A 25152-nucleotide genomic window follows, 5' to 3' on the forward strand; every position below is an offset into this window, starting at 1 on the left:
TCATAGAGAGATACTGGTACTAAGCCAAAGTGTTTGAACTCAATAAATATAGAAGAAAGGCTTTTAATATTTCTTCAGATAATTCATTCTAATGCCACCACAACAGACAGTAAATTCCTGTTTTATAGTATTTGATAAAGCATTCTTTCCTGGTCCCTCCTTCTTCTCAACTTGGAAACAGTTGGCTTAATTCTAATTTATAGTAATATTTGAACCCCAATCCTGCCTTCAAGAACAATGTTACAAAGATAAAAAGGAGATTCCAGGAAAAAGCCCTGTAGAAAATACCATAAAAATTTACATAGGAGCTTACTATACGCCTCAGTAAAGCTTCCATCATTTGGGGGACAGAAATTTCCAGTCCTATGTGATGGACTTGGATGAACTCAACCATGCCCTGAGAATCTCTTCCCACCTCCCAAATGAGTAAATAGCGAAGAAGCATTCTCCTGCTTGCATCATACTAGCAATGACACTCATTTCTGCGCCTGGGTGCAGTAGTAGAGACTGTTCCAAAAGAAAATTCTAGCTCCTCTTGTATATAAGCCTCAGAGAAAATGATGGAAACACAATTCCAACTTAGCAGTCTTTGTGAAGAATTCATAGAACAAAAGAAAGTAAAGATTTAGATTGTTTGCATAGAAATCACCAATGAGCAGGGCACCTGGGTGGCTCACTCACTTAAGCAGCCGAATTTTGATTTTGGCTCATGATCTCAGGGTCCTGGGATCAAGCCCTGTGTTGGGCAGCATGCTCTGGGGAGTCTGCTTGAAGATACTATACCGCCCTCTCCCTCTATCCCTGCCTCCCTAAAATAAATAAATCTTTTCAAAAATTTTTTTTAAATTACCAATGAACAAGGCTGATCCTTAGGCACACGTGTGCAAGCAGTCCTGAGGATTTCTAAAAATATTTGGAGATGGAGATTCTACAATGGACTATCATCTCTGCAAGAATGTCTCAGTCACTGAGACTTAATAACTAGTATTTTAGGTCAGGTTCTTTGGGAAAAGACAGTAAAGATTTGCATGCAGGAAGCTTATTAGGGAGTGCTCTTGGGAATAACTTCCGTAAGTCAGTGAGAGAAGCAGCTCTGAGAAGACATGGGAGTTGAATTACAGAGCAGCTGTAACAGAAGCTTTACCTGACCCTAGGAGGAGCTCTGGAGTAGGGGTTTTCAGTTTCCTGAATTGAGTCCTGGACCTTTGTCCCATGGCCAGGATATGGCATATCATAGCATCCACTACAGCTGGTGAGACTCATGGCTACATCATCACTTAATGGCTGATGAAGTCCAAGACTCTTCAGATTGACTTAACACATAAGCAAACTAATGTTTTTAGATAAACTGAACACATATCACAACACCCGTTTAACTCCCACTGAACTAACTAGAGGGCTGATTTCCCCATGTTAATGACATGGTTCTATTCAATCTTGTCAGGAGTTACCTAAAGAAGCAGTGACTCTTAGGAAGAGCAGCTCAATACTAATCACATCAAAACCCCAAATGCCAATAGTGTAGATGTGTGTCAGCATGGGCATAGATAGCCACAAATAATGCTATTCTGTAACTTATCATTAAACCATAGACCACTGTCCAGTTGGTTTAGGGCAAAAGGGTAGATCTTTATATGCTCATTATGATTCAGAATGAAAGCACAGGACACCTAAAGGGTACCTGGAAACAGGGAAGTGACGAAGCAAAGCATTCTCTGTATAACTACAAAGGAGTCTTTACCTGTCTGAGCCTTTATTTGAAACCTAAAGATAATCACACCTTTTTTTTTTTTTTTTTTGCTATACAGGCTCCTAGGAGTGTCATCTATATGAAAGTCCTTTGGAAAGCATAAAGTGTCCCTCAAATGAATAGTATTATTATTATAGTTTATCATCCATATAAGTCCATTTCTTCTGTTGCTGCCCTAGGACCAGAAAAATTGCTCACTGCTTTTTTATTTTATAGCATCTCATTAAAAACACCTCATAAAAATTTTAATGAAGTTTTCTGCAGATATTTCTCTTTCCAATTAAGTAAACTTACTTCCTCATGGTTTTGTTCTCTAAGCATTCAATTATTTTAGGCACTATTTTCTGGCTGTCCTCCAAAGTTTTCCACAGCCCTATCAGTTGAATTTTATGTGCTGACTTTTTTTTTTTAATGGACAGAAAGAGCAAAGACATCACATATATTTCTTCTCCTTGTGAAATTTTCCTCTAGATTATTATTAGCAGCATGTTTTCTAATCTATAAGGTCTCAAATATCATATGTATCAGTTTACATTTATTAAATTTCCATCATGGATATTGTTCAAAGAATATTATTTAAGGGAGATACAATATGTTTAATGAAAATTAAAATCTTCATTGTTTCACCTCTTCCAACATTTCTCCTTTACATTCATGGTTTATACACTGTCCATTTGTCTGTTACTTGGAAAGATGCCAAACAAAGGCTGTTTACAGAGCTATATGATCACACAGCATATATTCCAGTATGTCTTAACATCTGTTAAAGAAGTTTTGGGGACATGAAATATGTATTTTATGTGAAGTTGCAGATGTTCCCAGTGGCTTATTCTGAAAATCACTGCCCTTCCAGTGTTAATTGGGCAGTGAGGTGATTAATCTACCACCCTTTGGTGAAAATGCTTTTGAAATTCCTTGCTTGTTAAGCTCATCCTTTTGTAGTTTCATTGATGGGAAATGATAAGCTTGGACCAGGAGCTGGCTGTGTTTGGTATATTGTATAAGAAGCAAATGAGTAGGATGAGGAAGTAAGCACAAAAATGTGTGTACTACAAAAAACAGATTTGTTATCATGTCAGCAAAAGAGAAGTCTATCCAGATAATTGTGAGATAGACAAAACTTACCAGATACAAACAAGATTGTATTTACAAAGACATACTGGACACTTCGCCTGCATAATAATCTCAGCCTAGTTCATTTATTCACACTCATTAACAGCTATATAATTATAGTATTTATTCTACACCTACACAACAGGCACTATGATAAATACTTTTATACACAATCTCATTAAATTTCACAATATCTTTAAGAGGTAGTTACTCTTCTAATACTTATTTAAGAGATGAGTAAACTGGGGCTTAAAGTGATTAACTAATTTATTTAAGGTCATGTAACTCGTAACTGAAGCAGGATTCCCACCTAGACAGTTTTATTCTAGATCTCTTATATTTAACCACTATACTACATTGTTCATTGTTGCTCAGATTTCCCTGCCTAAATTAATACTCCTAAAAGGAGATAATCTCAAATCAAAACATCTACAAGGAGTCCCTCCCTCATCATCTGTCTTTCAAGCACAAATTATGTGGCTTATAATCAAGGTTGTCTTCCCTATACATCTTTATCTTCCTCTGTTACCCAACATGGACTGTCCCATTCTAGCTAAATCCATGGTCAGAAACACAGTCCTACCTTTTCCTACCACATTTCTTTAGCTAATGCTACAGTTTCTCCCCTGAAATGCTCTCTCTATTCATTTCTCCCAACTGTACACTACCCTTCCTGTAAGCCTACTCCTCTAGAAGCTAGCCTAGACTGATCCTCTTCCTTACTCTCAACTCCTAGCATGCTCTTGTGATACACTTTGATATTCCTGTGATACTCTCTACTAGCCTTTCGGGTAGATGGTTACCTCACCTCCAAAACCAAACAAACATGTAAGCCTTGAGTATGGGACAAATAGAAGAAAAACAACCAGATAGACTTCATCATGGAAATTTTACTAATGGAGATCAGTTAAATAGATGAAGGCCATGAAAACTTACCTTCTTAGATTATTTAGGCAGCAGCATTTGGCATAAGCAAATACACAAGTGATGAATGCTCATGTAAGAAATTAGAAAATTGATTTAAGCCTAATGAGAACTCCAGAAGTCGTGTTGCAAAATAAAAAGGAGTGAGAGACACCTGGGTGGCTCAGTGGATTGAGCCTCTGCCTTCGGCTTGGGTCATGATCTCAGGGTCTTGGGATCGAGCCCCACATCGGGCTCTCTGCTCGGCAGCGAGCCTGCTTCCCCATCTCTCTCTCTGCCTGCCTCTCTGCCTACTTGTGATCTCTGTCTGTCAAATAAATAAACAAAATCTTTAAAAAGAATAAAATAAAATAAAAAGGAGTGGCATCAGTAGAGGGCCTTCAAGATTAGCAGAGAAGTTATTGATTCTAATTCTTTTCTTTAAAAAATCTTTAAATGATATTAATAATAAAATAACTACCACTAATTAAACTCTTACTACTTTGCACCCACACTTTAAATTTTTCCCTAGATTTAATTATTTATTCCTAATATCCACCCAGTGAGGTACTATCCACCCAGTAAGGTACTCATTCCAAAGAGGACAATAAGGTACACATAGCCTGAAGGCATTGAAACCACAGTTTTTGCTCAGGAAGTCTGATTCTAGAGTCTAACTCTAATCATTACCCACTATACCACATATTCTATTACAGTCAGTAAATGTAGGGAAAATGTTTCATACTTTGCACATTTCATGAAACCCTTAAGACATATCAAAAACTCCCTAACTTTTTTTTTTTAACAATAAGTTCATTTAAACAACTAGATGCTTGACTTCAAGTAAAAGCTATCTAGGATTCATTTCTTTTAGAGTAATTGATCCCTATTTAAAGGCAGATTGTCCTTGATGTAACAGCTATGTATAAAAAAGTTATAAAATTGTCCTTGGTTTTATAATGATAAATGAAAAGCATTGAAATTCTCAAATTGAAAAAGGTATATAAGGATTTTTATGTTGTTCTATTTTGTTAAACAGTGAGAGCAAAATAACCTACTGGAATATAAAGATAAGAACTGAATGAGTATGCCACTAATGGAGAAGGGGTATTTTCAAAGAACCAGTAGTTTTTTCCCCATCCCATATCCTTTTGATGTCGATCCAAACATACCATTGACCATTTAGTTAAAAAAAAAATGCAGTTTACTTATGCAGAGAGTTACTTTATGTATAATTAAGGAGTGAGGAAGGGGAAAACAAAAGAACAGAGAAAACTGTACTGTAGTAGTCAGGATGTGGTGGAAATAAATTGAGGTTTTCTCATTGAGAATGTCTTCTTGGTCTGGAGGAACAGAGTTCTGCGGTAAAGGAGCAGGTTCCCTTTTTAGTAGACACCTCCTCTCTGCTGCTGGAACACATCAACTACATCTTCATCCTCCATTTCCAGCTATGCAGGTGTGTCTGTTTCATTGATTAGCTGCCCATCAAATCGGAACCTGATCTCCCTCGTTGACAAACCCTGTCATTCATAATAGGCTTTCATTAGTTTACTAAGTGGCATGTGCCTCTTAATCTTCAACTGCACCACAGAACCATCCTGCCCCTCCTCCTTCAAATTAATATGATCATTGTTCTCAGTGGTGACTCCTTCCTTGGGCTTTTCAAGGCCATGGTGATCGCTTTGACGAGTACCTTCTCAGCTGCCACTTCACAAGAAAAGGTACCAGGTCGAGCACAACACACACCAAAAACTCCCAAACTTTTTAATTCTAAAATATGCCATATTAAATTAGTGAACATAACAGTGTTGAAAATGCAACCAATTATTATAAAAAAAATAAAGTCTAAAACTTTATTTTCTTTTTTCAATTTTGCCTTATGCAATTACCATTTTCTCTCAGGGAATTTCACAAAATAAAATTTAGTGAAAATTATGTTTTAATTGTGATGCTATCTTGAAAGAAAAATAGAATCAGTATACCATCTGTCAATTCTAGATATAACAAAAGGGGTAGATAAAATTATTTTTACTTAGCCTACATAGTATGAAAGTATGGTAAAGTTAAAGATGTTTTAGAGACATCTATGAATTATACACTGCTGTAGTTTCTGCAAGTCAACATTTTAATGTATTTGCTATTATGAAGAAGCTATGGCATTCTGTTACCTGAAATTCATTAGGCTGTAATTATTAGGTAGTCTATAAAAAGCTTTTAGAAAAGATACTTTTAATCTTGAAAACTTCTTTTTTTTTTATTTTATTTATTTGTTTGACAGACAGAGATCACAAGCAAGCAGAGAGGCAGGTAGAGAGAGAGGAAGGGAAGCAGGCTCCCCGATGAGCAGAGAGCCCGACACGGGGATCGATCTCAGGACCCTGGGATCATGACCTGAGCTGAAGGCAGAGGCTTTAACCCACTGAGCCACCCAGGCGCCCCTATTCTTGAAAACTTCTTAGGCCAATTATATTCTATCACAGGCACATTTTTTTAGGTCCTGAAAAGAACGAAAGCTCAACACAATTTCCTTCTGTCTGATAAGAGGAGGGATATTATATTAAAATGAGTATATCTAATTAAAAGAATTATACAGATTAATATATGATTTTTCAGATTTTTCTCAAGCAAAAATACTGTAGTCTCTTAGATATGCCCTGTCCCTAGAATCACCAGTTTCGTTGAAATGTATTTAAGACATTCAATTCATAGAATAGGATAAAGAAATATGAACTACAATAAATTATTATTTGAGAGAATAGTTGCTTTTAAAATATTACATGGGAATTCAAAAATATGTTGTCGCAGTGCTTATTAAGAGTTTTCATTGCTGGATTTATTGCAAAATTCAGGAATCAGGAAAGTCATATTTTGATTGTATGGGAAAATTCTAATTGAATCATTGAAAAGATGTCAATTTTATTTCTAAAATTTTACCTTAGTGGTCAAAAATAGTTAATTAAATATCCTTACAAAAAGTATATTTTAATGCTTTCTAAAACATTTAAATGTGAGACCTAAAAGTTGCATTAAAGACAATATAGTTCAATCTCTCATTTTTCTGCCAAAGAAACTCCATGCCAGAGAGGAAGATGTACTTTCTTGGAGCCACATGACTCAAGGCAATATAGCAAAGTTAAAACTAGAGTCCACATTTGGCACTCTTTCTCCTGCCCCCATCTGTTTGTCTACTTTTATAGGTGACATACTACAACCTTATCTTTCTTCTTTATGTGATCTGTGTTTTACTTCCTATTACATATAACGAAAAGAGTTACCAGTTGTTTATTCATTATGCCAAGCCCACAGAACACTTCACCCCTTCCTTTGTGAAAGGATCAAGAAGTCCAAACCAAATGACTTCTTTTTTCCAAACCTGACCTGAAGCACTGCTTTTTATGAGAACAATCATGCTCATTTCTCTGGTCATTATAAGTGAAAACTTGTGATCTTGACTAACAAAGAATTATAGGTCTTAGAGAATCTATGGGAAAGTCTCATGGATTCTTATCCACAACCACCTTGAATCTTGACAATTTAACTAAGTATTACAAAAAAATGGGAACTTACCATCCTAGAAAGCATCTCCTTCTAGGTTTGCAGTCTCTATAGATGTTTGAGATTTATTTATATTAAGTAGATCTGTTCTTTCATGCAGTCTCAGATGCATTGGTCCCCTGTGTGCTTTTTAAGAAAAAGAAGGAAAGAAGGAAGGAAGGATGGAAGGGAGGGAGGAAGGGAAGGGAGAGAATAAATCCGTAAATCTATTCCCTTTTCTACTTAATTGTCTTCAACTGTTTCTTAACCATGGAATCTAAGTTCTATGTGAGCAGGCTATTTTTTAATCACTATTATTCCCCAGAACTTAATTTAGAGCTAGCATATAGTATATATTCAATAGATATTTTTCAGATGAATTAACCAAGTTTACTTATCTTCCCTAATTCTTTTTTGCTATAAAGTAAATATTCCCATCCCCTAACCCACTCCTCAACTGATAGGATTTGGGAGAGCCTCACCACCCTAATTATTCTCTACACTCTTCATTATACCAGCTACCATATAAGCTGTCACAAACAGTGGAAGTCAGTATTCCCTGTGTAAATGATCCATATACACTCAAAGAAGAAGGAATTTGCTTTTCTCAATTTTCAGACCATACAGATTATACTTTTAGTCAACTAAATCCTTAGGTCTTTTTCATATAAAGTGCCTGAAATTATTTAATAATTTGCTTAGTCACACTGCCAAAGTTTACCACTCTTATAATACAAACATCCTCAGGAGATTTAACACATTAACTGAGGTTCTCAATCATTCACAGCTTGTGGTCAATTTCTTTCATCAGATATAATTTTCTCCAAAACCATAGCTGAGAGCAGCATGCTAAATGAAGGGGAGTTTTCAGAGACGGAGTAGATGATTTTATAACTTGTGGCACTGCCCAGAAAGTCAAGTGTGAGTGCAGCTTCAAATCAAGGGGCCAGGGTAGATAGCAGTATTGGGAAATGGACAAGGAAGAGAGCCAGGGTGAGAGTCAAACACAACAAGACATTTAGAATAATATTGGAACAAATGTTTTTCTCTATTCATGTATTTTCAGTATATATGATTCAGTAAATTTTAATTAGGAGTCTACTATATATCGGGTAGTCTGATAGCTTCTAATTATACAGGAGAAGGAGAAAATTTGGTTTTACCATAGGGTAGAAAGGTAAGAAGTAAGTAAGCAAATATATAGTTAGTAATTGTGATGGGTCCCAGTTGAAATAGAGAGCAGAGAGTATAATGGGAAGAGTGAGCATTAAGGAGGACATGTGTTATGATGAGCACTGGATGTTATACACAACTGATGAATCATTGAATGCTTCATATAAAACTAATGATGTACTATGTGCTGGCTATTTGAATTTAAATTTTTTTGGAAAGTCCTCAAGAGAGGATGATCAGTGATACATGGGCAAGAAGGAGCCTGTCAGTTGAAGAATGAGGGGATGTGTATGGACTTAAATGCACATGATGTGGATACAGATATAGATTCAAATATATCTCAGGTATAGGAAAAAGTCAGGATGAATAATGACTTCTATAACATGTTTTAAAAAGGTTCTACCAAATCTGAGAAGCACTGTAACTTTCTTTCCCCTAATAAGATGTCAAAAGCTCACCACCTGCACATGTTCAGAAGAACGGCTTCCTTGCAGATCCATCTTCCTCAGCCCAAATTGTCTATTTGAGGTTTGTGCTCTTCTGTAAAGGAGTTGAATTTCCACCCAGCTGGGTACAAAGGACCAGGCTGCCACAAATTGCTGCATGTGAATCCCGCTTTTTAGCCTATGCCTATTTTATCACCTCATTTCAATGTATCTTTAGATAAACTGGATTGACCCTCTAATGCCTCTTAAGCACACAGTATAGCAGCACCCATGTAAGTACTTCAGTTAGTCACATGGTGGCCTATCTGATCTCTCAGCCAACTGCCTCCTGAAAGTTTGAACATTCCCCTAGGATATATTTGACAGGTCACAAGTTGGGCTAGTGCAAGCTACATACAGATATGTCTCTTCTGCAACTCCATGAAACACACTCATCTCTGTATGCCCCTGAGGTTCTAGAGACTATTTATCTGGGCTTCCATACCTTTAATTTCTAATGGATTTAAAAGTGATACTTAAATTCAACCCAGTGTGCATAAATTGATTTTCTGGAATGTGGTCAATACTCTACTGGGTACTATGGAGTATAGAAATGTTGATCACAAAAATCCCATTAAAAATATTCACTTTAGTTAGTGATAGACATGTTAAAGTGCCAAGAGTGAAATGCATCAATTTCTATAACTTGTTTCGCAATGTCTCATAAAAAAATAAGGTAAAATGATGGGTGGATAGATGAATGCATGGAGGCATGGGTAGGAGGTTATATATCTGATAAAGCAAATACAACAAAACATTTATTGTAGGATCTATGTGGGTATATGATGGTTCACACTGTGAAATTCCTTTAACTTTTTTATGTTTATAACTTTTGATAATGAAATATTCGAGGAAAACAATCACTGTGTACCTGAATCTTACCATGCAAGTAGAAATAAATGCCCACCCATGAAATAATTGCTATATTGTGAGGTGCTGATTGTAAAGAGCAATGGAAATTCAGAGAGGAATCAACATGGATTGGCATAAAAGGAAAGAGGACCACTTGAGACTTGAAGGTGTAGGATTTTGAAAGATGAAGTGGAAGATGGAGAGCATTTCAAATGGAGGAAAACAGCATGAGCAAACTCGTGGAGGATGGAGCCGAAAGGCAGGTGTTTAAGAAAACAAGACAACTAAATCTGGTAGGAAATAGTCAGCAATAAATTTGGATACACATAGAAAAGCTAGAAAATGGCAGGTCATGATGAGCAGAAAAAGACATGATCCCTTCTCTTAATAATATATGGGCACAATAAGAGGAAATAAAGATCAGATTTACAAACGGAATTTTCAGACCATCTTATAAAAATTTACAAAGAAAGTTAAAAGATGAACAGGCACTCAAATGAATGCTACAGTCACTACAGGCAGTCATTACTCAAGTGACAAAATAATTGGATGAAAAACTTTGGACCACCTTTGTCAGCTTGTACTAAGGAAGTCAAGTCTTGTGTCTGTACAGGGCCATTCAAATCCTCCCTTCCCCAAGACAAAAAATTCTACCACAGTAGCTTTTCCTGGACAAGCTTGGAATCAGCAGAATCAACCTTGGCAGCAAGGCACTGTCAGTTCTCTCCAGTGCTTGCCGGCCTCCTCACCCAAGCTGACAGCAATGCAAGACCAAATGGAAACAATGGAACATATTAGAAAGGTATGAGGTAGCTCAAGAATTAAAATAAAAGCTTAGAGACCAGTCTCAGAAATCACAGAAACCAGGATATGTACCAGGAATTCAGGTCACTGTCTTTAGGGCGCAGTATGGGAAAATGTCCAACAGTTCTATAACCATTTAAAATTCAAAATCAAAGGAGAGTGCTTCTGAGGGGACCAGTTTGTGTTGCAACCTACCCTGTGACCACAGAAGGGTGGTCTCCTCAAAGAGAGTCACACCAAAACAGTATTTAAATAAGACATGAAGTTTCTCCAAGCAAGTGACTTAACCTTCAGAAAAACACATGAAAGGAGAATAATAGTACCATCCATCTCATAGGATTGTGCAAGAACAAACTGAGATAAAAATAATGAAAAAGGACTCATATATGTGCTTACTATGTGACAAATATTGTACTAAAGATTTCACAAATTTAAGTAATCTAATTTTTATAACTTCTCTTTGAGATTTATGTAATTGAACTTTGCAGTTCATATTTCAAAACTTAACTCCAAGTTGACGGGAAATACTCTCTCAGTCATTTTTTCTGCCTGGGTTCTGAATGCTTATCAAGTATATATCTTTCAAAATGCATCCACTTGAAAACCTGAGCTTTGTCTTCTCAGTTCTCATTTTTGTAAAGATTCTTCCTCATTTACCTTTTTTCCCACTGCATGCTGATATGATCAATTTGTGTGTGTGTGTGTGTGTGTGTGTGTAATATTGGTGTTCCCATGTGTTCTCTCCTTGGCTAAAGACCATCCTTACTAACAATTTCAGATTCCCTACTGAAAGGATAAATTATTACCCCTTCCCCCAAAATTTTACATTACTACAATTTTATCTGTTTTTTGTACCTAGTGACATGTATTTATTTTTAAATTTCTGTTTTTCACATGGAATAACTAATTTTTTTATGTTTAGGCAAAGGAACTTATTAGCAACAGTTAAATATTATATATATATTTAATATTGTACATGTAGATATGCAATGTATTTTAGAGAGTTTAAATATAATTGAGAATGTTAGCTCCCTGAAGTTGAATGTTAGCTCCCTGAAGTTGAAAAAACATCTGTACCTGGGGAAATAGATGCCTAATTTAATGCTTGGCTATTTTCAAATATGGAATAAAGAAAACAGCCATCAGGTGAGATGTCCTCAGTGCTGGGGTTAAAGCATCTGGTCAAGTGTCCCATGTTATCATTGACACCCAGCATGGCTTACTGCAAAAAAAAGAGGGAGGTGGAATGAGGAATTTTCAGTGACTGGCAAGCTAAGCCTGACCCCTGCCCTACAATCTTCAAAGAGAATAGAAAATGTAATGAGCCACTGAAATCATGACCTCCTGACAGACTGTACCTCATTTCTAAGTGAGAATCTGGAAGATTCTCCAGAACAATTACAGAAACAATTTTTCAGGCAAAGAAAAATTGTGATGATAAAAAAACATACACCATAATGACAAACACAAATGTCAATATATGACATGCTGGCTTTCTCTTATAGATGAAGTTCGTAAAGAGAAAAGGCAGGGCTTACAATTCACTTGTTCCTTGTTTTAAGGAAGCTTAAGCAGTTTTTTTTAATATAATACTCTCCCAAAAGGGATATTTTTTTCCTCAGGAAAAGGAAAGGAAATAAGTTTGCTGTTTTTCTTTTTGCCAAAAAAAAGAGAAAGAGAGAGATTGATATTTAAGCCCTCTTTCAACTCAGAGTCATACTTCACAATTAAATTTAGATGTAGAGGAGGGTAGACACCAACTACCATACGTCCTCTTACTTTGTCTCAAGATGATCATGGAGATGGCCATTTTCTCTCTCTGGAGAATCCAAATGAACAGAGGATGTAGATGATAGGTAGATAGATAGGTAGATACATACATACATACATACATACACACATAAATAATAGATAAGCATTCTTAAAAGTTCCAAAATATCAAACCACACTTTAAATTTTTCTTCCCCTTTTATACTTCAACTCTGAAATCTAGCCTTTCAAACTGTCATGGTTTGCTCCTAGGCAGACATGAAAAATTCAAGGTCTGACCTCCAACTTCAGGGAGCTAACATTCTCAATTATATTTAAACTCTGTAAAATACATTGCATATCTACATGTACAATATTAAATATATATATATATATAATATTTAACTGTTGCTAATAACTTCCTTTGCCTAAACATAAAAAATTAGTTATTCCAAGTGAAAAGCAGAAATTTAAAAATAAATACATGTCAACAATCCTAAAATACTTGCATTCACCATTTTTAAGTTTTTCTGTGAAAGATTTTATATTGTTAAAAAGTAAATATTGAGCAGAATTTTTATTATCAGATGAATGGTAGATTACAATAACCTGGCTCTTGGCACTTTTTGCTTCTGTTAAAACTATTTTCAAGTATCTGTGGACAACGGATGCTCATATAGTCAAAGAAATAATTTCACTGTGCCACCAGTCATTGCTGGGCTAAAAATAATGTTGTTCCTATGAATACCCTATGTATTCACAGAGGGAGGTAGCTGAGTAAGGAAACTCCTCTTCCACTGGATTGATTACAATGAAACATTATTTTTCTGCCAAAGATTATCTCAATTTTCTATATACAATGTTCTACATATAGTTAATTCCTGTGGGACTTAAGAGACTAAATTTAGTCTCAGCCACCTTATTTTACATTTTTCAGGAGTTGCAGCTGTCATTTGGCTTACAGTATCTCCTGTCTGGTATAAATTGTTCACTTCTACCTTTTGCTTTTTTGCTCATCTGGAAACTAAATCAACAAAACAGCTTGACAGTAAATCATATGTTGTCACCATGAAGTTCCATCATATTTTTTAAAGTAAAAAGTCATTCAAAATAGTCTAGATCAACCACAACAAAAAAGAAAAGAAGAGAAAAAAAGAAAAGAAAAAGAAAGAGAAATTTTCCCTAAAAGGAACAGAAGGTATGTTAAGTAGTCTAAGAGATATATGGTGAATGTCAAAAGACCAAAGGACCAATACATTTTCATAGCTACATTAAGTAACAAATGAAGCTGCAAAGAATCATTCAGCTAAAATTCAAGCTGAATTGAACAATGCCAGGGTACAGTCACTCACCTTACATGAGTGTTTTACCTTATAAGTGAACTTATATTCCACCTAAAGAGTTCCTTGCTCTCTGCCATTTTGATATTAGCTTTCATTGCATTTCTAACCAGAAAGACTTTGCCTTTAATCATCTTAAGGTAATATTGATGGGAAGAAAGCCAGTAATGAAAGAACTTTAGCATATCTATATGCGAACAAAAAACAGATCAATCAAAATTATTAACCAATGACCAAAGCTCTCTATTAATTAACGGAGATACTTTGAAGCATACTTCCCATTCAGTGTAAGAACTATAATGGAAACATGGAAGGAAGATAGGAAAGGTGTGCCTCACAAAAGCAAGTCATTTTTTTTTTTCTGAAAAGACCCATAAAAGTACTTGGAATCATTTTTAAGAAAATGTAAGAATATGACATTTTTTCAGGGAAGAAATTTCCATAAGCAATACTAACTGAACCTGGGCCTCATTAGCATAATTGATGAAACAACTCGCCAGGTCCAGGGGCTGCAGGGCAAGGTCTTTATTAAAATGTTCTTTGCGTGTGCCTGGAGTATAAAGTCACAGTGAACAATAGGTTTGCTTTGTATTTTCCCCCTTTATATTGTAAGGGGCATAATACTGGTGGGATATTAAAGCAATGTATTTTTATTTCCCCTTTAAGTCTCTCAGTCATCCATCTCTGATGCTGAGGCTTCTTGCCCAGTGAAAAAGAACAAAGAAGCTGTTAAAAAGCTTTGGCCTCCAACTTCTTCAACTCTAGCAAAACAGTCTTGGCAAGAGAGAAAGGAGTCTTCCAAACTCCTTCAGATTCCAATAACATACCAAGAGTCTGCTTCCTTCTCCACTTCTGCACACCCTCAAAGACAAATCTCTAACTTGAGTGAGGGAGGCGGTACTATAAGAATAGTCAAAGACAATAAGGACCTACCAGTTAATGAGCATTATCTATGACAGAGCTTCTAGGCATCTAGGAGAACTCCAACTTTGAACTCAGCATCAAATCCAACGTGGTACAGAAGTAATGGTTGGGAGATGGCTGACAAGGTGAACAGGAAGCAGCAGTCCTGGTTCCTAATGACCTGTCTGTGGCATGAAAGCAATATAGATGTTCCCATATTCCTCAGGATGGCAGTGAGTGAATATCCATTCTACACCTATGATCATTCCCAATGCTGCACAATCTCTACATAGAATACTGAGCCCTACCGTGGTGTATTTTATATTGTACACAAAGGCTGCACCAGTTACACTTCAGCTAGCAGGGTCAGTTTTTCCACAGCCTCACCAGCACTAGGTGTTTTCAGTCTTTTTAAGTTGCTAAGTTAATAAGTGGGGATGCTATTTTATCACTATTTTTGAAGATTTCTATTTAGCACTCTGTTGATAAGCCTTTCTTAGGCTAACTTAAAAAGAAGAGGTTTTGTCACTCAGGGAACTCAGATGGCAACACAGGGTGCTCCTGAACTTCCCTCTTCCCGTGCTCTGGATATACAGCTACATGAAGCAATTCCCATTGAAAGAAATCCAGAAACTAGCTGAGTAACTCTTACATGTCCGGCAAATACATTGAAATGCACAAGGAAAGCTGAGACACAGTCTCTCCATAAACCCTACCTCTGGCATAGCACCATAAAATCAGAAAGGAACCCCAACTCCCAATTTGTCCCTGAAAAGCTGAAGATTTGGAAAGCACATCTAGCACCCAACTTTTAAGGCTCCCACCATCAACTGGGCCCCCAAAATACCTAACTCTGAAAGCCAGTGAGACTTGTGTCCACAAGACCATCAGAACTATAGAAAACAAAGGAATTCTTAATGGTATGTGAGCACTTGCCCCAGCTGCTAACCCTCTAGGGCTCATTGCAGAGAACATGGGCAAAAATAACCATCTCCCAGTCTTCCCTGAAAGGGGTTTGACTGCACACTTGACAAACTGAGGGCCCAGCTTTCATTTTGCACATATCTAGGGACTGGCTCTGATCCTCCACAGAGCCCAAGGAGGCTAAAGGGCATTTCTGAAGCTTTCTTCCTCTGTTGTGCTCCAACAATAAAACAAAATTGCCACTATTTCTTTGGGAAGGGTTTGTACACATGCTTGATACCAGGTTTTGCAGCTGCTGACTGAGGAACAGATTACCAAATCATGTTGCACTGATAGTCAATGGGTCTTGCATTCACAAGTCCCACAGAACTAGAGCAAACAAGCTGGTTTTTGTTTTGTTTTGTTTTGTTTTAAATATAGGCTCAGCACAGAGAGAGAAGATAAAAACAACCATCCTCTAGCTTTTCCCTGGAAGGTGCTTAACTACGTAATTTCCCAACTGCTGGCTGGCTTCTAATCAGCCTGTAATTACTTGCCAACTGTAATCTTTCCCTTGGAACACTGATGGGACTTGGCACAACCTCAAGTATTGGGAGCCACCAAGAACAAAGAATGTGGCTTGGACAATCACAAGAATTTGAGACAACCAGGAGCTTGGGCTAGGTTGATTCACAAGGTTCATCTCCTACACAAGACCACTCTTTGAAGACTGGGAATGGTGGCTGTTTTATCTAACGCAGAGAAACCAACATGGACAGTTAAGAAAATGAAGAAACAAACAAAAGAACAATATAAATCAGAAACTAGTCTTAATGAAACATAGGTAAATGATTGACCTAATAAAGTTCAAAATAACAGTTATAAAAATGCTCACTGAGGTCAGAAGAGTAATGCAGGAACAAAGTGTGAATTTCAATAAAGAGGTAGAAAATATTAAAAAGTACCAAACAGAAATCACAGAGCTGAAGAATACAGTCACTGAAATATGAAATTCAATAGAGGTGTTCAAAAGCAGATGAATCAGTAAACTCAGAGGTAAAGCAGTAGAATTAATCCAATCAGAAGAGCAAAAAGAAAAAATCATTAAAGAGTGAAGATGACTTACAGGAACAAGCAGACTAATATACACATTACAGAGCATCCTAGAATAAGAAGAGACAAAAGGACAGAAAGTATAATCAAAGAAATAAAGCTGAAAATTCCCCTAACCTGAGAAAATAAATATATGTCCAGATCCAGGAAGCACAAAAAGTACCAAAGAAGAACCTAAGAGATCCCCATGGAGATACATTGTATTTAAGTTGTCAAAAGTTAAAGACAAAGAGAATCTTAAAAGCAATAAGAAAAGAGCAACTTATTACATACAAAAGAACCTGGTAAGACTATGAGCAGGTTTTTCAGAAATTTTGCAGAACAGAAGGGAGTGGGATAATGTATTCCAAGTGCTGAAAGTAAAAATAACTGCCAACCATGAATACTCTTCCCAGCAAAGTTGTCCGTCAGAATCGAAGGAGATAGAAAGAGTTTTACTGACAAACAAAAGATGAAGGAGTTCATTACCCCTAGGCCAGCCTTATTAGAAATGTTAAAGGGAGTTCCTTAAGCTGAAATGAAAGGATGGTGCTCGCTTCGGCAGCACATATACTAAAATTGGAATGAAATGAAAGGATGGTAATAATTTTAAAACATATGATAATATAAAAGTCTTTGATAAAGTTAAATATACAGTGGGGCTCCTGGGTGGCTCAGTGGGCTAAAGCCTCTGCCTTCGGCTTGGGTCATGATCTCAGGGTCCTGGGATCGAGCCCCACATCTGGCTCACTGCTTGGTGGGGAGCCTGCTTCTCCTCTCTCTCTGCTTGCCTCTCTGCCTACTTGTGATCTCTGCCTGTCATTTTATGTAAGCATCAAGGTAACCACAGGTCCAAAAACTTAGTAGATATAAAGAGATCAAAAAGAAAGAAACCAAAGTACACCATTACAAAAAAATCATTATATCAAAAGGGAAGACAACAAGAATGGAAGGAAGGAACAAAGGAACTACAAAATGTCCAGAAAACAACAAAATGGTAATGCCTATCAATAATTATTTTAAATGTAAAAGGACTAAATTTCCTAATCAAAAGCCAGAGTAGCCGAAAGTCAAAATAAAAAGGATACAAGATAAAAACATCAATTAAAAAAAAGACCCCCCCAAAAAAAGACCCAATTATATACTGCCTACAAAAGACTCACCTTAGCTTTAGAGACACACATATACTGAAAATGAACGGTTGAATAAAGATATTACATGCAAAGGAAACCAAAAGAAAGCAGTCGTAACTATATTCATAACAGACAAGATAGACTTTAAGACAAATACTGTAACAAGAGACAAGAAGGTCAATATATAATGATAAAATAATCACTTCATCAAGAGGATATAACAGTTGTAAATATTTATGCATACAGAATTGGTGTACCTTAATATATTAAGCAATATTAATAGATCTAAAAGAAGAAGTAGATAATAATAACGGTAGATTTCGTTACATAGTTATGATTGATTAAGTCATTGACTATAGGCTGATTCACACTCCCTCCCTGGAGGGTGGGGGTGGGGGGTGGAATCAAACATTGCAACCCTCTAGTTGCATGGTTAGTCCTTCTGGCAACCAGCCCCTACCTTGGATCCAAAAGTCACCTTCCTTAAAAACAGTCACCCATTTCACAGTTATGATTCTGAAGCATTGTCAAAACTGTGGATTGAAGACTAAACATATATTTCTTGGTTTTAAGATTTTATTTGTTTATTTATTTATTTGAGAGAGAGGGGGGGAGGGAGCGAGTTGGGGGGGAGGAGTGGAGGGAGAGAGAGAGAGAATCTCAAGCAGATGCTACACTAAGCACAAAGCCAAACACAGGGCTCAATCTCACAACCCTGAAATCATGACCTGAGCCAAAATCAAGAGTCAAATGCTTAGCTGACTGAGCCATCCAGGTGCCCCAAATACATGTTTCTTATAAATCTTTCTGTCACACACAGCTACACAAGTCAACCAGAGGAAGGCGTCAGTTGACTGCAGGCAAGTCAGCTGAGAAAAACTTGAAAACAAACATCAGGAAGAATAAAGTAGTAGGTATCCAATGATCAAAATGATGCAGAAAGGACAAATTTGATAAAGAAGTCCAGGGAGAAATAGAAGCCGCTAAATTACTCAAGTGGTAGATGAGTTTTCATTCAATCCCTAGGAGCATATCTGGAGAGGTGAAGAGAGAACTGCATGGCAGCCTGCTCTTTGTGAACAAACTATATAAAGAGCTTCCTTCCTGGAGCACTGTCTGGGCTGTTCATCGAAGGTTTGTGGTTCTTAGTCTTATGCACATTGCAGAGATTGTCCTGACTCTACCGCAAAAATTAGTCCCAAAGTTAAATACCTCTGGAATAAAAGAGGACATCTTTATTCCCCATTTTCTAGTTACCAGCTGTATTTTTTCCTGAAGTGGTACCCTAAATAGTTACATCTCGTTCCTAAAGGAAAGGAATTCTTAATATGAAGATTTATATAAAGGTCCACAGTACGAAACCGGTATTATTTCCTGATTCTGACCAGGTCCCAAATTAAACCTACAAATGACCCCAAGTCCAATCCATCAGAAACTAAGAAAATTACCCGCTGCTTTAAAATTCTTACTTTTATAATTACAAGGAGATGTCTGCTCTCACTATCATTAATATGTTAAATTATATGTTGATGGACTTTGTAAAAGATTTTTCCAACAGCTTTTTACCTTTTCTCACTTATGCTGGCATTTTAGACACTAAAAGACAACCATGCAGAGGTGAGCTGGTGAGTTTCAATGCATGAAAAGAAAAGACAGGTAAACATGAAGAGAGTTAAAGGAACCTAAAATGCTTTGAACATAAAAAAAGAAGAAATGATTATGTTTACTTTGGATTCCAGCTAAGATACAAGCCCATGGGTTGTTTTTTCTTTCTGCTTTAGTTATCAAATTATAGCTAAAACTATTAAGATCTCCAATTAACATGTGGACAGCACAAATTCAAAGAAAGGAAAATGAAAGAGAGGCTGAAACATTTTTATTCTTCTTCAGTGTTTTCTCACACAGTTTCTCCAATTTCCATCCCACGGAGGGAAATTGATGTGTACTGAAGATTGTTATTGCCTTCTGAACATGTAAGAGCTGTGACACAAAAGGAACTTTGGGGCTTTATGATTTATTGCTTTATCATTTTTAGTGCCATCTCTGTTCATCCTCAAATCCAGGGCAGGCTACAGGACATATTAAAAGGGCAACATTTTCTGTATTTCCTTTTTAAAGGGCAAAGCACTTACCATTTTCTACATACAAAGCACTTATCTTTTAGCTCACTGTTTGATGAGCAACACTGAAGCCTGCTTTTTAAACCTCTTTAATATAGGAGATTATATTTTGCCCATTCTCAACCAACTTTTGAATTTTTATGCAACATGATTCTTACTTTCCTGAAAATTGTAGCTATTTTAGCCAGCATTATCCTTTTAATGGAAATGTGTTTTCTCATACACACACACAAATATATATATTTCAAATTGTGTAGGTCTATATGATCCTCTGTCAGCATCACTAGAGCCTATCACCTTCTCTCTGAAGAGGAAAGAAAACTCAGGCATCATCCAACCCTAAGGGACCAGAAAGCATCAAGTCATTAGTTATTTAGGATTACCAATATAGTACCCATGCACTTGGTAAATGACCGTGGTTGAAAGTCAAATGTAGACAATTTCCTGCTCTTGAGTCTATTTTCTAAATATTCTTTCATTTTCTGTGGACCAAAATTTGATTCCAGATTTTGATATGAATACTTCTATTTAAACCTAAGTTATAAAAATAAAAATAAACCTAAGTAATTTTTTTTTCTTCGTTTCCCCCTTCCCTAGTGCTCTTAACTATTCTTTGTCATAGACCATCACGGAGCTCACATTCCAGGCTTTCATGAACGTTAACAGGGGTTGACAAGTAAAGAAAGGGCCAGATAGTAAATATTTTAGACTTTTATACAGTTTATACTACAACTATTCAACTCTACTATTTTAGCTCTAAAAGCCACCTTAGGCAGTATGCAAGTAAATGGATATGGCTGTGTTCCAATAATTTTATGTATGACATAGTTGGCTCTCAGTCCCTACTTTGGAAATCTCTGTCCTGCAAGTGCAGACTACTATTTTTTATCTTAGTTATGCACTACATTAAAATTTCCAAAAGAAATTTAAAATGTCGGAAAATAAAATTGAATTTACACTCAAAAATAAATAGGTGTATGTGCCAAAAACCATAAATTTTAAAATTCCACCTAAGTGATAATTTAAGACAATTTCTTAAAGTCCCTTAATTTTCATGAGATTGCGGAAGCAATGAGTTACCAAATACACACCCAAAATTAAATGGAAGTGCATTCCAATTATAATTTTATATCCACATTACATTTAAGTAATTTTTGTTCCTCCTCTCCCTCCACACCATAACATTACAATTCTGGGACATTTTCTATGCATCACCATGTTAAAACAAGCACAAAAGATAGAAACAAAATCTTACTGCAAATACCCAAAATTTTTTTACTAGATTTAAATATAGCAGATGAAAACTTCCAATTTGCACACTATAGTAATTGCAATGATAAAGCAGTTTTAAAAAGAATACAAACAGAATACCTTCCTCCAAAAAACTTCATTTTACCAAAAATATGTTTTTCAATTCTAATTTGGAAGATCTGATAAGAAATTGCCAACTAAGAAAAATTCACTTTGCAAGTTCTGTCACACCATATGTCTACATTATCTCATTTTATTTTCAGTATTAATGTTTATTATCCAAAAATCTCCAAATAGAAAACATTTACAACCTAACTGTAAACTTTATTAAAAAAATATTTTAATAAAAGTGATTATTTTCCAGCCCTTCTTTTCTACTTAGAAATCATAAATATCAAGAAAAAAGTCTTAAATAACAGGGGGGAAAAAAGGAAGAGAAATATTTTCCAAAATGTTTTTCCTGGAGAATTTGTGTATCACCACAATATTGGGCTCTTGCCATTCAAGGATTTCTTTCTTCCATCCGTTTCAGTCCCAGTGCTTATGAAGTTATCTTTTTTTTAAATTTTTTTATTTTTTCAGTGTTCCAAGATTTATCTTTCTGAAAACAAATTTAAGTCTGAACTGTGGAAGTAAGGAACTCAGAAATAGACCCTATTTTATTAGCATTAACACTTCATCCTATACATTAGACTCCTTAAAATTGTATCTTGTATCTTGTAACATACTACTGCCCAGTAGGCTACAACCACGTACCTACTTCACAAATAAATTTCAGGAAAATATTGTTTCCATTTAAATAAGCTTTAAGACCCTAGTCCATACTTTTATACCATTAGTTCCTAGTATATTTACACCAATTCCAGGATCTTAAATCCAAAATATTTTGCCAGAGAATCTATTTAAAAATAGCATTAGTCAGAAAAAGACAAACACCATATGATTTCACTCGTATGTAGAATATAAGAAACAAAACAAATGAGCAAGAGGAGGAAAAAAAAAGGTTGAAGAAGGTAAACCGAGCACCAGTTATGTATGGGAGTATTGAATCATTATATTATACACCAGAAACTAATGCTACACTGTATGTTAACTAACTTTAAGTAAAAACTTTTGGGGGTACCTGGATGGCACACTCGGTAACCATCCACCTCTTGATTTGGCTCAGATCATGATCTCAGGGTCCTGACATTGAGCCCTGCCTCAGGCTTCACACCCAGTGCAGAATCTGCTTCAGATTCTCTCTCCTTCTGCCCCTCCTGCTCATGCTCTTTCTCTCTCTTTCTCTAAAACAAATATATATATTATATATTAATATATAATATATATATATATAATATATTAAAGCTTTAAAAAAATAAGATACAACTCCACCCCTTCCACATCATTTGTATCAACAAGATGTTATCCTGTACTGGGGCTGACAGGTTCCAGACTAGGTATGTGTGATGCTTTTGGAAAGCCCCAGGGCACAGTGGCCAGGGCCCACACTGGCCAAGCCATCATGTCCATCCATACCAAGCTGCTGAAGAAGGAGCATGTAATTCAGGCCCTGTGAAGGGCCAGGTTCAAGTTCTCTGGCCACCAGAAAATCCACATTTCCAAGAAGTGGGGCTTTACTAAGTTTAATATGTATGAAGAAGACATGGTAGATGAAAAGTGGCTCATGGCAGATGGCTATGGGGTCAAATACATCCCTAATCCTGGCTCCTTGAAAATGGTGGGTTCTGTACTCGTGAGAATCTCAGCACTGCCCCTTCTTACTGATGCCGACCAATAAATCCTACTTCCTGTCTAAAAATAAAAATGAAAATAGAGGAGCCTGGGTGGCTCACTCAGCTAAGCATCTGACTCTCGATTTCAGATGAGGTCATGATCTCATGGGTGGTGAAATCAAGCCCAGCATTGGGCTCAGCTCTCAGCTGGGAGTCTGCCTTTACACACCACCACTTGTGCACTTGTGTGCTCTCTCTCAAATAAATAAATAAATCTTCTTTAAAAATGAAAATAGAAAAATTAATTAGAAATAAAAACATAAAATTTAGAAAAAGTTGTCAAACGATTATAAACAATACAATTCATTGCTTTTTGTGGTTAAAAAAAAATAACGCAAAAATTTACCCTTTTGAAATGTGCAATATAGTAATGTTAACCAAAGGCCCATAATTCATTGCTTTATCTTAAAAAAATCTTTTCCAATGAGTGTTATATTCTTAGAGTTCCACAAAAATGTCAGTAAATTAATAGATCAAATTTAACACTTTTAGATTACTATTCCAAAACTCAAGCTATAAGTCTATAAAAAGGAAAGAAATTTTTATTTTCCATATATTAGAAAATGGTAATTATCATAACCAGTAAGTAATGAATAATGGGCATTTAAAACTTAAAGCAAACCAAAGGAAGAAAAGTGAAGCTGACATCTACTTCCCCGGTTAGAAGTAAGACAGGGTGTAGATTTCTCCGTGTGCAAGAGGATCATAAATAGCTCAACCAATGCTGTATTTCAGATTAGGAGAGCCAATAATCCATTAAATTCAACCAGCCATTTTCCAACAGATCTTAAGAGATTTTACTCTTTTTGAATGTATTTTAATTTGCTTCACAACCAAAGTCACAACCAACTGTGACTCTGCCAGAAATATCTTAGTAGATTTTATAGTTACTATTCAAGTAACAGGGAGCAGTTTGCTATTTTTCAAAACTGCATTAGTCTAGTAATGATAGCTGCAGAAACTTTACTGTCTTCTAAGCACTTGACTCAGGTTAAATTCCAACCCAAGAGTTCATCTTTCTTCTTTAGTAATTATCACAATAATACTTAAATAAGGTAAATAATTATTAAAGTTAGAATTCAATACATGTAAATGAGTGAGTGATCTATTAAGAAATGTAATTTTGAATAGATTAAGGTACCCAGATGATTTGATTCCTTCTGTTGTCCATGAGGTATTTAGAAATCAGGTAAAATAAAGTAAATAAATCAAACCACTAAAAAAATGTTCTCTTGTGAAAGTAGCTCCATGAATAAAGAGTAGTCTCATATCATTTAATAAAAATGGGGGTGGAGAGAAATTGCCTCAGATTAATTTTAAATAAGGATATTTTAAACCATCACTAATCAGAAAAAGTCAGTTTGATCTAAAATGAATTTTAGTTCATTTGGGATGTTTATTCAATTTTATTCAGATATATTGAAACTTTACTTAGTGTCTAAATTATAATTTAAGTATCTATATGATGAATGTTCCCACACAGTTTTAGAAAATGAGATGCCACATTTCAACTCATCTGAACTAATGAAATACCATTCAATAAATTAAAACCTGATGTGTTTTTGAAGCAAGCATACAATTCACAGTGACTGTGTGTACCTATTAATGATTTTAGGACAAGGTAAAAAAATCAGAAATAATGACAGATGGGAATTTCTAGCAAATCCACAGCAACCTACAATCTCATCTGGATGTGTGCATTTGTTCGTTGTCTCATAGTTTACTAATGATTCATGTTCACTGAATATGATCTTGTTAAGATGCTGCCAAAGGGAGTACTTTATTCAAAACCTCATTCCTTCATTAAGAAATCTATTTCTCATAATCTGAGCCTATCTTCTTTTTTCCATGAATGTTTCACACTTTACATTTTTTTAAGTGACTACAGCAATCAATCCATCTTGTTTGGAAATAGCAATTCCACAAAAGAACGAATTGTACATTTTGTGATACAAATTCAAGCACATTACATTTGTCTGGTTTTCTATTAATATTCATGAAATTTTTTGCACTATTTGTTTTCTAGATTGTATTTAATTTAGTTCCCACTTTCCTAGTAAATGTGGTTGAATAAAAGCCCAAATTGCTATTTTGTGAAGTGTACTGAAGTGTTAATGTGTAATATAGTTTAAAATGACTAATGAAAAAGTTAATAGGGCCTTTTTCCACAGTCTCCTTCCCAATATGTTCTGTAGCATGCTTGCATTGTCATTGGTCTTTTTAGATTGGGACATAATATATAAATATTTGCCATTGTCATTGTAAAGCCCAA

The 25152-nt window shown here is 35.8% G+C and overlaps 1 protein-coding gene and 1 pseudogene across 1 annotated transcript in view; one reads left to right on the forward strand and one right to left on the reverse strand.

Annotated features, from left to right (window-relative positions):
- The window catches only part of EYS (eyes shut homolog), a 1828849-nt gene that overhangs the window by 1551781 nt on the left and 251916 nt on the right, over positions 1–25152 (forward strand).
- Positions 5152–8973, reverse strand: LOC125102538 (small ubiquitin-related modifier 2-like; annotated as a pseudogene).

Source organism: Lutra lutra, chromosome 6 (genome assembly GCF_902655055.1).
Source record: "Lutra lutra chromosome 6, mLutLut1.2, whole genome shotgun sequence".
Lineage (NCBI taxonomy): Eukaryota > Metazoa > Chordata > Mammalia > Carnivora > Mustelidae > Lutra > Lutra lutra.